Source organism: Desmodus rotundus, chromosome 1 (assembly GCF_022682495.2).
Source record: "Desmodus rotundus isolate HL8 chromosome 1, HLdesRot8A.1, whole genome shotgun sequence".
NCBI lineage: Eukaryota > Metazoa > Chordata > Mammalia > Chiroptera > Phyllostomidae > Desmodus > Desmodus rotundus.
In genome coordinates, this window is record NC_071387.1 from 40,872,609 (window position 1) to 40,886,031 (window position 13,423).

A 13,423-nucleotide genomic window follows, 5' to 3' on the forward strand; every position below is an offset into this window, starting at 1 on the left:
CACTTCCCAGCAGTTCTCCCGCCCCCGCAAAGGCAGAGTGCCCAGGGAGGACCTGGGGACCTGGGGCCAGGGCTGGGCCCAGCCACGGTTATGCGCCAGGTGAAGAGGGCCAGGGCGGGCGGTCCCCACGACCATCGGAGGGTTCTCCAGGGGGGACTCAGTCCTGCGCCCCGCCTAGGCCACTAAAAGTCTTGCTTTGGCTCAAACTGCCCCACCCTGCCCCGAGGTGTCAAACTTGGACCCACCTGCCTCCACTCTCTAATATCTGCCCTAAACTACTCGAGAAGGGACTGTGACCAGTGCAACTTCTGTCCCCCACCGCTCCAAGCCCCCTCCCAATAAACGCATCCAAGGTCTCGGGTCCTTGGTGTCCGCAAATGACATTCACCTGCGGCGAACCCGGGCCCAGGTGAGCAAGATCAGGCCCCAGGGCAGGAGCCTGGGGAAGCATCTGGAGCCATGGTGCCCAGGGCTGGGGAATTTCCCGGGGGCTCTCTCGTGGTCCAGGTGCCCTCTCTCGCCCGTGGAGTGCCCACGCCATTCCTTAACCACCGCAGGACACCTGCATCCCGAGATAAGCGGCCCTGTGCCTCCAAGGGGCTCGGACACATGGGGCGGGGGTGCCAGTGTACGGCCTACGTGGAGGCAAACCCGCAGACACCACCGTCCAGTCACCACCACCCCGAAGATCCCCCTGTTCTTCCATCCGTAAAGGGATCCCCCTTTACGGATGGAAGAACAGGGGGGAGGCCCCCAGGAGATGGCTTTTGTCCGAGCCGGGGCTGGCCAGTTTCGGGCCCAGACTCGGAACCCCGCATGCGCACCCAGGCCCCTCCACCACAAGCCTCCCTCGGTGCAACATGCCCCACCTTTGAGTAACCAGGCCAGGTTCCCAGGTTCCCTGGGCACGTGACCCGGGAAACGGAAGCCTGTCCTGTCCCCAGAGGACCTCACATTTTCCCCTGGCCACACTTCCCAGCAGTTATCCCGCCCCCGCATAGGCAGAGTGCCCAGGGAGGACCTGGGGACCTGGGGCCAGGGCTGGGCTCAGCCAAGGTTATGCGCCAGGTGAAGAGGGCCAAGGCGGGCGGTCCCCACGATCATGGAAGGGTTCTCCAGGGGGGACTCAGGCCTGCGCCCCTCCTGGGCCCCTAAGAGTCTTGCTTTGGCTCAAACTGCCCCACCCTGCCCCGAGGTGTCAAACTTGGAACTTCCTGCCTCCACTCTCTAATATCTACCCTAAACTACTCGAGAAGGGACTGTGAACAGTGCGACTTCGGTCCGCCAGCGCTCCAAGCCCCCTCCCAATAAACGCATCCAAGGTCTCGGGTCCTTGGTGTCCGCAAATGACATTCACCTGCGGCGAACCCGGGCCCAGGTGAGCAAGATCAGGCCCCAGGGCAGGAGCCTTGGGAAGCATCTGGAGCCATGGTGCCCAGGGCTGGGGAATTATCCGGGGGCTCTCTCGTGGTCCAGGTGCCCTCTCTCGCCCGTGGAGTGCCCACGCCTTTCCTTAACCACCGCAGGACACCTGCATCCCGAGATAATCGGCCCTGTGCCTCCAAGGGGCTCGGACACATGGGGCGGGGGTGCCAGTATACGGCCTACGTGGAGGCAAACCCGCAGACACCACCGTCCAGTCACCACCACCCCGAAGATCCCCCTGTTCTTCCATGCGTAAAGGGATCCCGCTTTACGGATGGAAGAACAGGGGGGAGGCCCCCAGGAGATGGCTTTTGTCCGAGGCGGAGCTGGCCAGTTTCGGGCCCAGACTCGGAACCCCGCATGCGCACCCAGGCCCCTCCACCACAAGCCTCCCTGGATGCAACATGCCCCACCCTTGAGTAACCAGGCCAGGTTCCCAGGTTCCCTGGGCACGTGACCGGAGATACGGAAGCCCTTCCTGCCCCCAGAGGACCTCACATTTTCCCCTGGCCACACTCACCAGCAGTTCTCCCGCCCCCGCAAAGGCAGAGTGCCCAGGGAGGACCTGGGGACCTGGGGCCAGGGCGGGGCCCAGCCAGGGTTATGCGCCAGGTGAAGAGGGCCAGGGCGGGCGGTCCCCACGACCATGGAAGGGTTCTCCAGGGGGGACTCAGGCCTGCGCCCCGCCTGGGCCGCTAAGAGTCTTGCTTTGGCTCAAACTGCCCCACCCTGCCCCGAGGTGTCAAACTTGGACCCACCTGCCTCCACTATCTAATATCTGCCCTAAACTACAAGAGAAGGGACTGTGACCAGTGCAACTTCTGTCCCCCACCGCTCCAAGCCCCCTCCCAATAAACGCATCCAAGGTCTCGGGTCCTTGGTGTACGAAAATGACATTCACCTGCGGCGAACCCGGGCCCAGGTGAGCAAGATCAGGCCCCAGGGCAGGAGCCTGGGGAAGCATCTGGAGCCATGGTGCCCAGGGCTGGGGAATTTCCCGGGGGCTCTCTCGTGGTCCAGGTGCCCTCTCTCGCCCGTGGAGTGCCCACGCCATTCCTTAACCACCGCAGGACACCTGCATCCCGAGATAAGCGGCCCTGTGCCTCCAAGGGGCTCGGACACATGGGGCGGGGGTGCCAGTGTACGGCCTACGTGGAGGCAAACCCGCAGACACCACCGTCCAGTCACCACCACCCCGAAGATCCCCCTGTTCTTCCATCCGTAAAGGGATCCCCCTTTACGGATGGAAGAACAGGGGGGAGGCCCCCAGGAGATGGCTTTTGTCCGAGCCGGGGATGGCCAGTTTCGGGCCCAGACTCGGAACCCCGCATGCGCACCCAGGCCCCTCCACCACAAGCCTCCCTCGGTGCAACATGCCCCACCCTTGAGTAACCAGGCCAGGTTCCCAGGTTCCCTGGGCACGTGACCCGGGAAACGGAAGCCCTTCCTGCCACCAGAGGACCTCAAATTTTCCCCTGGCCAGACTTCCCAGCAGTTCTCCCGCCCCCGCATAGGCAGAGTGCCCAGGGAGGACCTGGGGACCTGGGGCCAGGGCTGGGCCCAGCCAGGGTTATGCGCCACGTGAAGAGGGCCAGGGCGGGCGGTCCCCACGACCATCGGAGGGTTCTCCAGGGGGGACTCAGGCCTGCGCCCCGCCTGGGCCACTAAAAGTCTTGCTTTGGCTCAAACTGCCCCACCCTGCCCCGAGGTGTCAAACTTGGACCCACCTGCCTCCACTCTCTTATATCTGCCCTAAACTACTCGAGAAGGGACTGTGACCAGTGTGACTTCGGTCCCCCAGCGCTCCAAGCCCCCTCCCAATAAAGGCATCCAAAGACCCCGGTCCTTGGTGTCTGCAAATGACATTCACCTGTGGCGAACCCGTGCCCAGTTGAGCAACATCAGGCCCCAGGGCAGGAGCCTGGGGAAGCATCTGGAGCCATGGTGCCCAGGGCTGGGGAATTTCCCGGGGGCTCTCTCGTGGTCCAGGTGCCCTCTCTCGCCCGTGGAGTGCCCACGCCATTCCTTAACCACCGCAGGACACCTGCATCCCGAGATAAGCGGCCCTGTGCCTCCAAGGGGCTCGGACACATGGGGCGGGGGTGCCAGTGTACGGCCTACGTGGAGGCAAACCCGCAGACACCACCGTCCAGTCACCACCACCCCGAAGATCCCCCTGTTCTTCCATCCGTAAAGGGATCCCCCTTTACGGATGGAAGAACAGGGGGGAGGCCCCCAGGAGATGGCGTTTGTCCCAGCCGGGGCTGGCCAGTTTCGGGCCCAGACTCGGAACCCCGCATGCGCACCCAGGCCACTCCACCACAAGCCTCCCTCGATGCAACATGCCCCACCCTTGAGTAACCAGGCCAGGTTCCCAGGTTCCCTGGGCACGTGACCCGGGATACGGAAGCCCTTCCTGCCCCCAGAGGACCTCACATTTTCCCCTGGCCACACTTCCCAGCAGTTCTCCCGCCCCCGCATAGGCAGAGTGCCCAGGGAGGACCTGGGGACCTGGGGCCAGGGCGGGGCCCAGCCAGGGTTATGCGCCAGGTGAAGAGGGCCAGGGCGGGCGGTCCCCACGACTATGGAAGGGTTCTCCAGGGGGGACTCAGGCCTGCGCCCCGCCTGGGCCCCTAAGAGTCTTGCTTTGACTCAAACTGCCCCACCCTGCCCCGAGGTGTCAAACTTGGACCCACCTGCCTCCACTCTCTAATATCTGCCCTAAACTACTCGAGAAGGGACTGTGACCAGTGCAACTTCTGTCCCCCACCGCTCCAAGCCCCCTCCCAATAAACGCATCCAAGGTCTTGGGTCCTTGGTGTCCGCAAATGACATTCACCTGCGGCGAACACGGGCCCAGGTGAGCAAGATCAGGCCCCAGGTCAGGAGCCTGGGGAAGCATCTGTAGCCATGGTGCCAAGTACTGGGGAATTTCCCGGGGGCTCTCTCGTGGTCCAGGTGCCCTCTCTCGCCCGTGGAGTGCCCACGCCATTCCTTAACCACTGCAGGACACCTGCATCCCGAGATAAGCGGCCCTGTGCCTCCAAGGGGCTCGGACACATGGGGCGGGGGTGCCAGTGTACGGCCTACGTGGAGGCAAACCCGCAGACACCACCGTCCAGTCACCACCACCCCGAAGATCCCCCTGTTCTTCCATCCGTAAAGGGATCCCCCTTTACGGATGGAAGAACAGGGGGGAGGCCCCCAGGAGATGGCTTTTGTCCGAGCCGGGGCTGGCCAGTTTCGGGCCCAGACTCGGAACCCCGCATGCGCACCCAGGCCACTCCACCACAAGCCTCCCTCGGGGCAACATGCCCCACCTTTGAGTAACCAGGTCAGGTTCCCAGGTTCCCTGGGCACGTGACCCGGGAAACGGAAGCCCTTCCTGCCCCCAGAGGACCTCACATTTTCCCCTGGCCACACTTCCCAGCAGTTCTCCCGCCGCCGCATAGGCAGAGTACCCAGGGAGGACCTGGGGACCTGGGGCCAGGGCTGGGCCCAGCCACGGTTATGCGCCAGGTGAAGAGGGCCAGGGCGGGCGGTCCGACGACCATGGAAGGGTTCTCCAGGGGGGACTCAGGCCTGCGCCCCGCCTGGGCCCCTAAGAGTCTTGCATTGGCTCAAACTGCCCCACCCTGCCCCGAGGTGTCAAACTTGGACCCACCTGCCTCCACTCTCTAATATCTGCCCTAAACTACTCGAGAAGGGACTGTGACCAGTGTGACTTCGGTCCCCCAGCGCTCCAAGCCCCCTCCTAATAAAGGCATCCAAAGTCCCCGGTCCTTGGTGTCTCCAAATGACATTCACCTGCGGTGAACCTTGGCCCAGATGAGCAAGATCAGGCCCCAGGGCAGGAGCCTGGGGAAGCATCTGGAGCCATGGTGCCCAGGGCTGGGGAATTTCCCGGGGGCTCTCTCGTGGTCCAGGTGCCCTCTCTCGCCCGTGGAGTGCCCACGCCATTCCTTAACCACCGCAGGACACCTGCATCCCGAGATAAGCGTCCCTGTGCCTCCTATGGGCTCGGACACATGGGGCGGGGGTGCCAGTATACGGCCTACGTGGAGGCAAACCCGCAGACACCACCGTCCAGTCACCACCACCCCGAAGATCCCCCTGTTCTTCCATCCGTAAAGGGATCCCCCTTTACGGATGGAAGAACAGGGGGGAGGCCCCCAGGAGATGGCTTTTGTCCGAGCCGGGGCTGGCCAGTTTCGGGCCCAGACTCGGAACCCCGCATGCGCACCCAGGCCACTCCACCACAAGCTTCCCTCTGTGCAACATGCCCCACCCTTGAGTAACCAGGCCAGGTTCCCAGGTTCCCTGGGCACGTGACCCGGGAAACGGAAGCCCGTCCTGCCCCCAGAGGACCTCACATTTTCCCCTCGCCACACTTCCCAGCAGTTATCCCGCCCCCCCATCGGCAGAGTGCCCAGGGAGGACCTGGGGACCTGGGGCCAGGGCTGGGCCCAGCCAGGGTTATGCGCCAGGTGAAGAGGGCCAGGGCGGGCGGTCCCCACGACCATGGAAGGGTTATCCAGGGAGGACTCAGGCCTGCGCCCCGCCTGGGCGCCTAAGAGACTTGCTTTGGCTCAAACTGCCCCACCCTGCCCGAGGTGTCAAACTTGGACCCACCTGCCTCCACTCTCTAATATCTGCCCTAAACTACTCGAGAAGGGACTGTGACCAGTGTGACTTCGGTCCCCCAGCGCTCCAAGCCCCCTCCCAATAAAGGCATCCAAAGTCCCCGGTCCTTGGTGTCTGCAAATGACATTCACCTGTGGCGAACCCGTGCCCAGTTGAGCAACATCAGGCCCCAGGGCAGGAGCCTGGGGAAGCATCTGGAGCCATGGTGCCCAGGGCTGGGGAATTTCCCGGGGGCTCTCTCGTGGTCCAGGTGCCCTCTCTCGCCCGTGGAGTTCCCACGCCATTCCTTAACCACCGCAGGACACCTGCATCCCGAGATAAGCGGCCCTGTGCCTCCAAGGGGCTCGGACACATGGGGCGGGGGTGCCAGTATACGGCCTACGTGGAGGCAAACCCGCAGACACCACCGTCCAGTCACCACCACCCCGAAGATCCCCCTGTTCTTCCATCCGTAAAGGGATCCCCCTTTACGGATGGAAGAACAAGTGGGAGGCCCCCAGGAGATGGCGTTTGTCCCAGCCGGGGCTGGCCAGTTTCGGGCCCAGACTCGGAACCCCGCATGCGCACCCAGGCCCCTCCACCACAAGCCTCCCTCGATGCAACATGCCCCACCCTTGAGTAACCAGGCCAGGTTCCCAGGTTCCCTGGGCACGTGACCCGGGATACGGAAGCCCTTCCTGCCCCCAGAGGACCTCACATTTTCCCCTGGCCACACTTCCCAGCAGTTCTCCCGCCCCCGCATAGGCAGAGTGCCCAGGGAGGACCTGGGGACCTGGGGCCAGGGCGGGGCCCAGCCAGGGTTATGCGCCAGGTGAAGAGGGCCAGGGCGGGCGGTCCCCACGACCATCGGAGGGTTCTCCAGGGGGGACTCAGGCCTGCGCCCCGCCTGGGCCACTAAAAGTCTTGCTTTGGCTCAAACTGCCCCACCCTGCCCCGAGGTGTCAAACTTGGACCCACCTGCCTCCACTCTCTTATATCTGCCCTAAACTACTCGAGAAGGGACTGTGACCAGTGTGACTTCGGTCCCCCAGCGCTCCAAGCCCCCTCCCAATAAAGGCATCCAAAGACCCCGGTCCTTGGTGTCTGCAAATGACATTCACCTGTGGCGAACCCGTGCCCAGTTGAGCAACATCAGGCCCCAGGGCAGGAGCCTGGGGAAGCATCTGGAGCCATGGTGCCCAGGGCTGGGGAATTTCCCGGGGGCTCTCTCGTGGTCCAGGTGCCCTCTCTCGCCCGTGGAGTGCCCACGCCATTCCTTAACCACCGCAGGACACCTGCATCCCGAGATAAGCGGCCCTGTGCCTCCAAGGGGCTCGGACACATGGGGCGGGGGTGCCAGTGTACGGCCTACGTGGAGGCAAACCCGCAGACACCACCGTCCAGTCACCACCACCCCGAAGATCCCCCTGTTCTTCCATCCGTAAAGGGATCCCCCTTTACGGATGGAAGAACAGGGGGGAGGCCCCCAGGAGATGGCGTTTGTCCCAGCCGGGGCTGGCCAGTTTCGGGCCCAGACTCGGAACCCCGCATGCGCACCCAGGCCACTCCACCACAAGCCTCCCTCGATGCAACATGCCCCACCCTTGAGTAACCAGGCCAGGTTCCCAGGTTCCCTGGGCACGTGACCCGGGATACGGAAGCCCTTCCTGCCCCCAGAGGACCTCACATTTTCCCCTGGCCACACTTCCCAGCAGTTCTCCCGCCCCCGCATAGGCAGAGTGCCCAGGGAGGACCTGGGGACCTGGGGCCAGGGCGGGGCCCAGCCAGGGTTATGCGCCAGGTGAAGAGGGCCAGGGCGGGCGGTCCCCACGACTATGGAAGGGTTCTCCAGGGGGGACTCAGGCCTGCGCCCCGCCTGGGCCCCTAAGAGTCTTGCTTTGACTCAAACTGCCCCACCCTGCCCCGAGGTGTCAAACTTGGACCCACCTGCCTCCACTCTCTAATATCTGCCCTAAACTACTCGAGAAGGGACTGTGACCAGTGCAACTTCTGTCCCCCACCGCTCCAAGCCCCCTCCCAATAAACGCATCCAAGGTCTTGGGTCCTTGGTGTCCGCAAATGACATTCACCTGCGGCGAACACGGGCCCAGGTGAGCAAGATCAGGCCCCAGGTCAGGAGCCTGGGGAAGCATCTGTAGCCATGGTGCCAAGTACTGGGGAATTTCCCGGGGGCTCTCTCGTGGTCCAGGTGCCCTCTCTCGCCCGTGGAGTGCCCACGCCATTCCTTAACCACTGCAGGACACCTGCATCCCGAGATAAGCGGCCCTGTGCCTCCAAGGGGCTCGGACACATGGGGCGGGGGTGCCAGTGTACGGCCTACGTGGAGGCAAACCCGCAGACACCACCGTCCAGTCACCACCACCCCGAAGATCCCCCTGTTCTTCCATCCGTAAAGGGATCCCCCTTTACGGATGGAAGAACAGGGGGGAGGCCCCCAGGAGATGGCTTTTGTCCGAGCCGGGGCTGGCCAGTTTCGGGCCCAGACTCGGAACCCCGCATGCGCACCCAGGCCACTCCACCACAAGCCTCCCTCGGGGCAACATGCCCCACCTTTGAGTAACCAGGTCAGGTTCCCAGGTTCCCTGGGCACGTGACCCGGGAAACGGAAGCCCTTCCTGCCCCCAGAGGACCTCACATTTTCCCCTGGCCACACTTCCCAGCAGTTCTCCCGCCGCCGCATAGGCAGAGTACCCAGGGAGGACCTGGGGACCTGGGGCCAGGGCTGGGCCCAGCCACGGTTATGCGCCAGGTGAAGAGGGCCAGGGCGGGCGGTCCGACGACCATGGAAGGGTTCTCCAGGGGGGACTCAGGCCTGCGCCCCGCCTGGGCCCCTAAGAGTCTTGCATTGGCTCAAACTGCCCCACCCTGCCCCGAGGTGTCAAACTTGGACCCACCTGCCTCCACTCTCTAATATCTGCCCTAAACTACTCGAGAAGGGACTGTGACCAGTGTGACTTCGGTCCCCCAGCGCTCCAAGCCCCCTCCTAATAAAGGCATCCAAAGTCCCCGGTCCTTGGTGTCTCCAAATGACATTCACCTGCGGTGAACCTTGGCCCAGATGAGCAAGATCAGGCCCCAGGGCAGGAGCCTGGGGAAGCATCTGGAGCCATGGTGCCCAGGGCTGGGGAATTTCCCGGGGGCTCTCTCGTGGTCCAGGTGCCCTCTCTCGCCCGTGGAGTGCCCACGCCATTCCTTAACCACCGCAGGACACCTGCATCCCGAGATAAGCGTCCCTGTGCCTCCTATGGGCTCGGACACATGGGGCGGGGGTGCCAGTATACGGCCTACGTGGAGGCAAACCCGCAGACACCACCGTCCAGTCACCACCACCCCGAAGATCCCCCTGTTCTTCCATCCGTAAAGGGATCCCCCTTTACGGATGGAAGAACAGGGGGGAGGCCCCCAGGAGATGGCTTTTGTCCGAGCCGGGGCTGGCCAGTTTCGGGCCCAGACTCGGAACCCCGCATGCGCACCCAGGCCACTCCACCACAAGCTTCCCTCTGTGCAACATGCCCCACCCTTGAGTAACCAGGCCAGGTTCCCAGGTTCCCTGGGCACGTGACCCGGGAAACGGAAGCCCGTCCTGCCCCCAGAGGACCTCACATTTTCCCCTCGCCACACTTCCCAGCAGTTATCCCGCCCCCCCATCGGCAGAGTGCCCAGGGAGGACCTGGGGACCTGGGGCCAGGGCTGGGCCCAGCCAGGGTTATGCGCCAGGTGAAGAGGGCCAGGGCGGGCGGTCCCCACGACCATGGAAGGGTTATCCAGGGAGGACTCAGGCCTGCGCCCCGCCTGGGCGCCTAAGAGACTTGCTTTGGCTCAAACTGCCCCACCCTGCCCGAGGTGTCAAACTTGGACCCACCTGCCTCCACTCTCTAATATCTGCCCTAAACTACTCGAGAAGGGACTGTGACCAGTGTGACTTCGGTCCCCCAGCGCTCCAAGCCCCCTCCCAATAAAGGCATCCAAAGTCCCCGGTCCTTGGTGTCTGCAAATGACATTCACCTGTGGCGAACCCGTGCCCAGTTGAGCAACATCAGGCCCCAGGGCAGGAGCCTGGGGAAGCATCTGGAGCCATGGTGCCCAGGGCTGGGGAATTTCCCGGGGGCTCTCTCGTGGTCCAGGTGCCCTCTCTCGCCCGTGGAGTTCCCACGCCATTCCTTAACCACCGCAGGACACCTGCATCCCGAGATAAGCGGCCCTGTGCCTCCAAGGGGCTCGGACACATGGGGCGGGGGTGCCAGTATACGGCCTACGTGGAGGCAAACCCGCAGACACCACCGTCCAGTCACCACCACCCCGAAGATCCCCCTGTTCTTCCATCCGTAAAGGGATCCCCCTTTACGGATGGAAGAACAAGTGGGAGGCCCCCAGGAGATGGCGTTTGTCCCAGCCGGGGCTGGCCAGTTTCGGGCCCAGACTCGGAACCCCGCATGCGCACCCAGGCCCCTCCACCACAAGCCTCCCTCGATGCAACATGCCCCACCCTTGAGTAACCAGGCCAGGTTCCCAGGTTCCCTGGGCACGTGACCCGGGATACGGAAGCCCTTCCTGCCCCCAGAGGACCTCACATTTTCCCCTGGCCACACTTCCCAGCAGTTCTCCCGCCCCCGCATAGGCAGAGTGCCCAGGGAGGACCTGGGGACCTGGGGCCAGGGCGGGGCCCAGCCAGGGTTATGCGCCAGGTGAAGAGGGCCAGGGCGGGCGGTCCCCACGACTATGGAAGGGTTCTCCAGGGGGGACTCAGGCCTGCGCCCCGCCTGGGCCCCTAAGAGTCTTGCTTTGACTCAAACTGCCCCACCCTGCCCCGAGGTGTCAAACTTGGACCCACCTGCCTCCACTATCTAATATCTGCCCTAAACTACTCGAGAAGGGACTGTGACCAGTGCAACTTCTGTCCCCCACCGCTCCAAGCCCCCTCCCAATAAACGCATCCAAGGTCTTGGGTCCTTGGTGTCCGCAAATGACATTCACCTGCGGCGAACCCGGGCCCAGGTGAGCAAGATCAGGCCCCAGGTCAGGAGCCTGGGGAAGCATCTGTAGCCATGGTGCCAAGTACTGGGGAATTTCCCGGGGGCTCTCTCGTGGTCCAGGTGCCCTCTCTCGCCCGTGGAGTGCCCACGCCATTCCATAACCACCGCAGGACACCTGCATCCCGAGATAAGCGGCCCTGTGCCTCCAAGGGGCTCGGACACATGGGGCGGTGGTGCCAGTATACGGCCTACGTGGAGGCAAACCCGCAGACACCACCGTCCAGTCACCACCACCCCGAAGATCCCCCTGTTCTTCCATCCGTAAAGGGATCCCCCTTTACGGATGGAAGAACAGGGGGGAGGCCCCCAGGAGATGGCTTGTGTCCGAGCCGGGGCTGGCCAGTTTCGGGCCCAGACTCGGAACCCCGCTAGCGCACCGAGGCCCCTCCACCACAAGCCTCCCTCGGGGCAACATGCCCCACCCTTGAGTAACCAGGCCAGGTTCCCAGGTTCCCTGGGCACGTGACCCGGGAAACGGAAGCCCTTCCTGCCCGCAGAGGACCTCACATTTTCCCCGGGCCACACTTCCCAGCAGTTCTCCCGCCCCCGCATAGGCAGAGTGCCCTGGGAGGACCTGGGGACCTGGGGCCAGGGCTGGGCCCAGCCACGGTTATGCGCCAGGTGAAGAGGGCCAGGGCGGGCGATCCCCACGACCATGGAAGGGTTCTCCAGGGGGGACTCAGGCCTGCGCCCTGCCTGGGCCCCTAAGAGTCTTGCTTTGGCTCAAACTGCCCCACCCTGCCCCGAGGTGTCAAACTTGGACCCTCCTGCCTGCACTCTCTAATATCTACCCTAAACTACTCGAGAAGGGACTGTGACCAGTGCGACTTTGGTCCCCCAGCGCTCCAAGCCCCCCCCAATAAACGCATCCAAGGTCTCGGATCCTTGGTGTCCGCAAATGACATTCACCTGCGGCGAACCCGGGCCCAGGTGAGCAAGATCAGGCCCCAGGGCAGGAGCCTGGGGAAGCATCTGGAGCCATGGTGCCCAGGGCTGGGGAATTTCCCGGGGGCTCTCTCGTTGTCCAGGTGCCCTCTCTCGCCCGTGGAGTGCCCACGCCATTCCTTCACCACCGCAGGACACCTGCATCCCGAGATAAGCGGCCCTGTGCCTCCAAGGGGCTCGGACACATGGGGCGGGGTTGCCAGTATACGGCCTACGTGGAGGCAAACCCGCAGACACCAGCGTCCAGTCACCACCACCCCGAAGATCCCCCTGTTCTTCCATCCGTAAAGGGATCCCCCTTTACGGATGGAAGAACAGGGGGGAGGCCCCCAGGAGATGGCTTTTGTCTGAGCCGGGGCTGGCCAGTTTCGGGCCCAGACTCGGAACCCCGCATGCGCACCCAGGCCACTCCACCACAAGCCTCCCTCGGTGCAACATGCCCCACCCTTGAGTAACCAGGCCAGGTTCCTAGGTTCCCTGGGCACGTGACCCGGGAAACAGAAGCCCTTCCTGCCCCCAGAGGACCTCACATTTTCCCCTGGCCACACTTCCCAGCAGTTCTCCCTCCCCCGCATCCGCAGAGTGCCCAGGGAGGACCTGGGGACCTGGGGCCAGGGCTGGGCCCAGCCACGGTTATGCGCCAGGTGAAGAGGGCCAGGGCGGGCGGTCCCCACGACCATGGAAGGGTTCTCCAGGGGGTACTCAGGCCTGCGCCCCGCCTGGGCCCCTAAGAGTCTTGCTTTGGCTCAAACTGCCCCACCCTGCCCCGAGGTGTCAAACTTGGACCCACCTGCCTCCACTCTCTAATATCTGCCCTAAACTACTCGAGAAGGGACTGTGACCAGTGCGACTTCGGTCCCCCAGCGCTCCAAGCCCCGTCCCAATAAACGCATCCAAGGTCTCGGGTCCTTGGTGTCCGCAAATGACATTCACCTGCGGCGAACCCGGGCCCAGTTGAGCAAGATCAGGCCCCAGGGCAGGAGCCTGGGGAAGCATCTGGAGCCATGGTGCCCAGGGCTGGGGAATTTCCCGGGGGCTCTCTCGTGGTCCAGGTGCCCTCTCTCGCCCGTGGAGTGCCCACGCCATTCCTTAACCACCGCAGGACACCTGCATCCCGAGATAAGCGACCCTGTGCCTCCAAGGGGCTCGGACACATAGGGCGGGGGTGCCAGTATACGGCCTACGTGGAGGCAAACCCGCAGACACCACCGTCCAGTCACCACAACCTCGAAGATCCCCCTGTTCTTCCATCCGTAAAGGGATCCCCCTTTACGGATGGAAGAACAGGGGGGAGGCCCCCAGGAGATGGCTTTTGTCCGAGCCGGAGCTGGCCAGTTTCGGGCCCAGACTTGGAACCCCGCATGCGCAACCAGGCC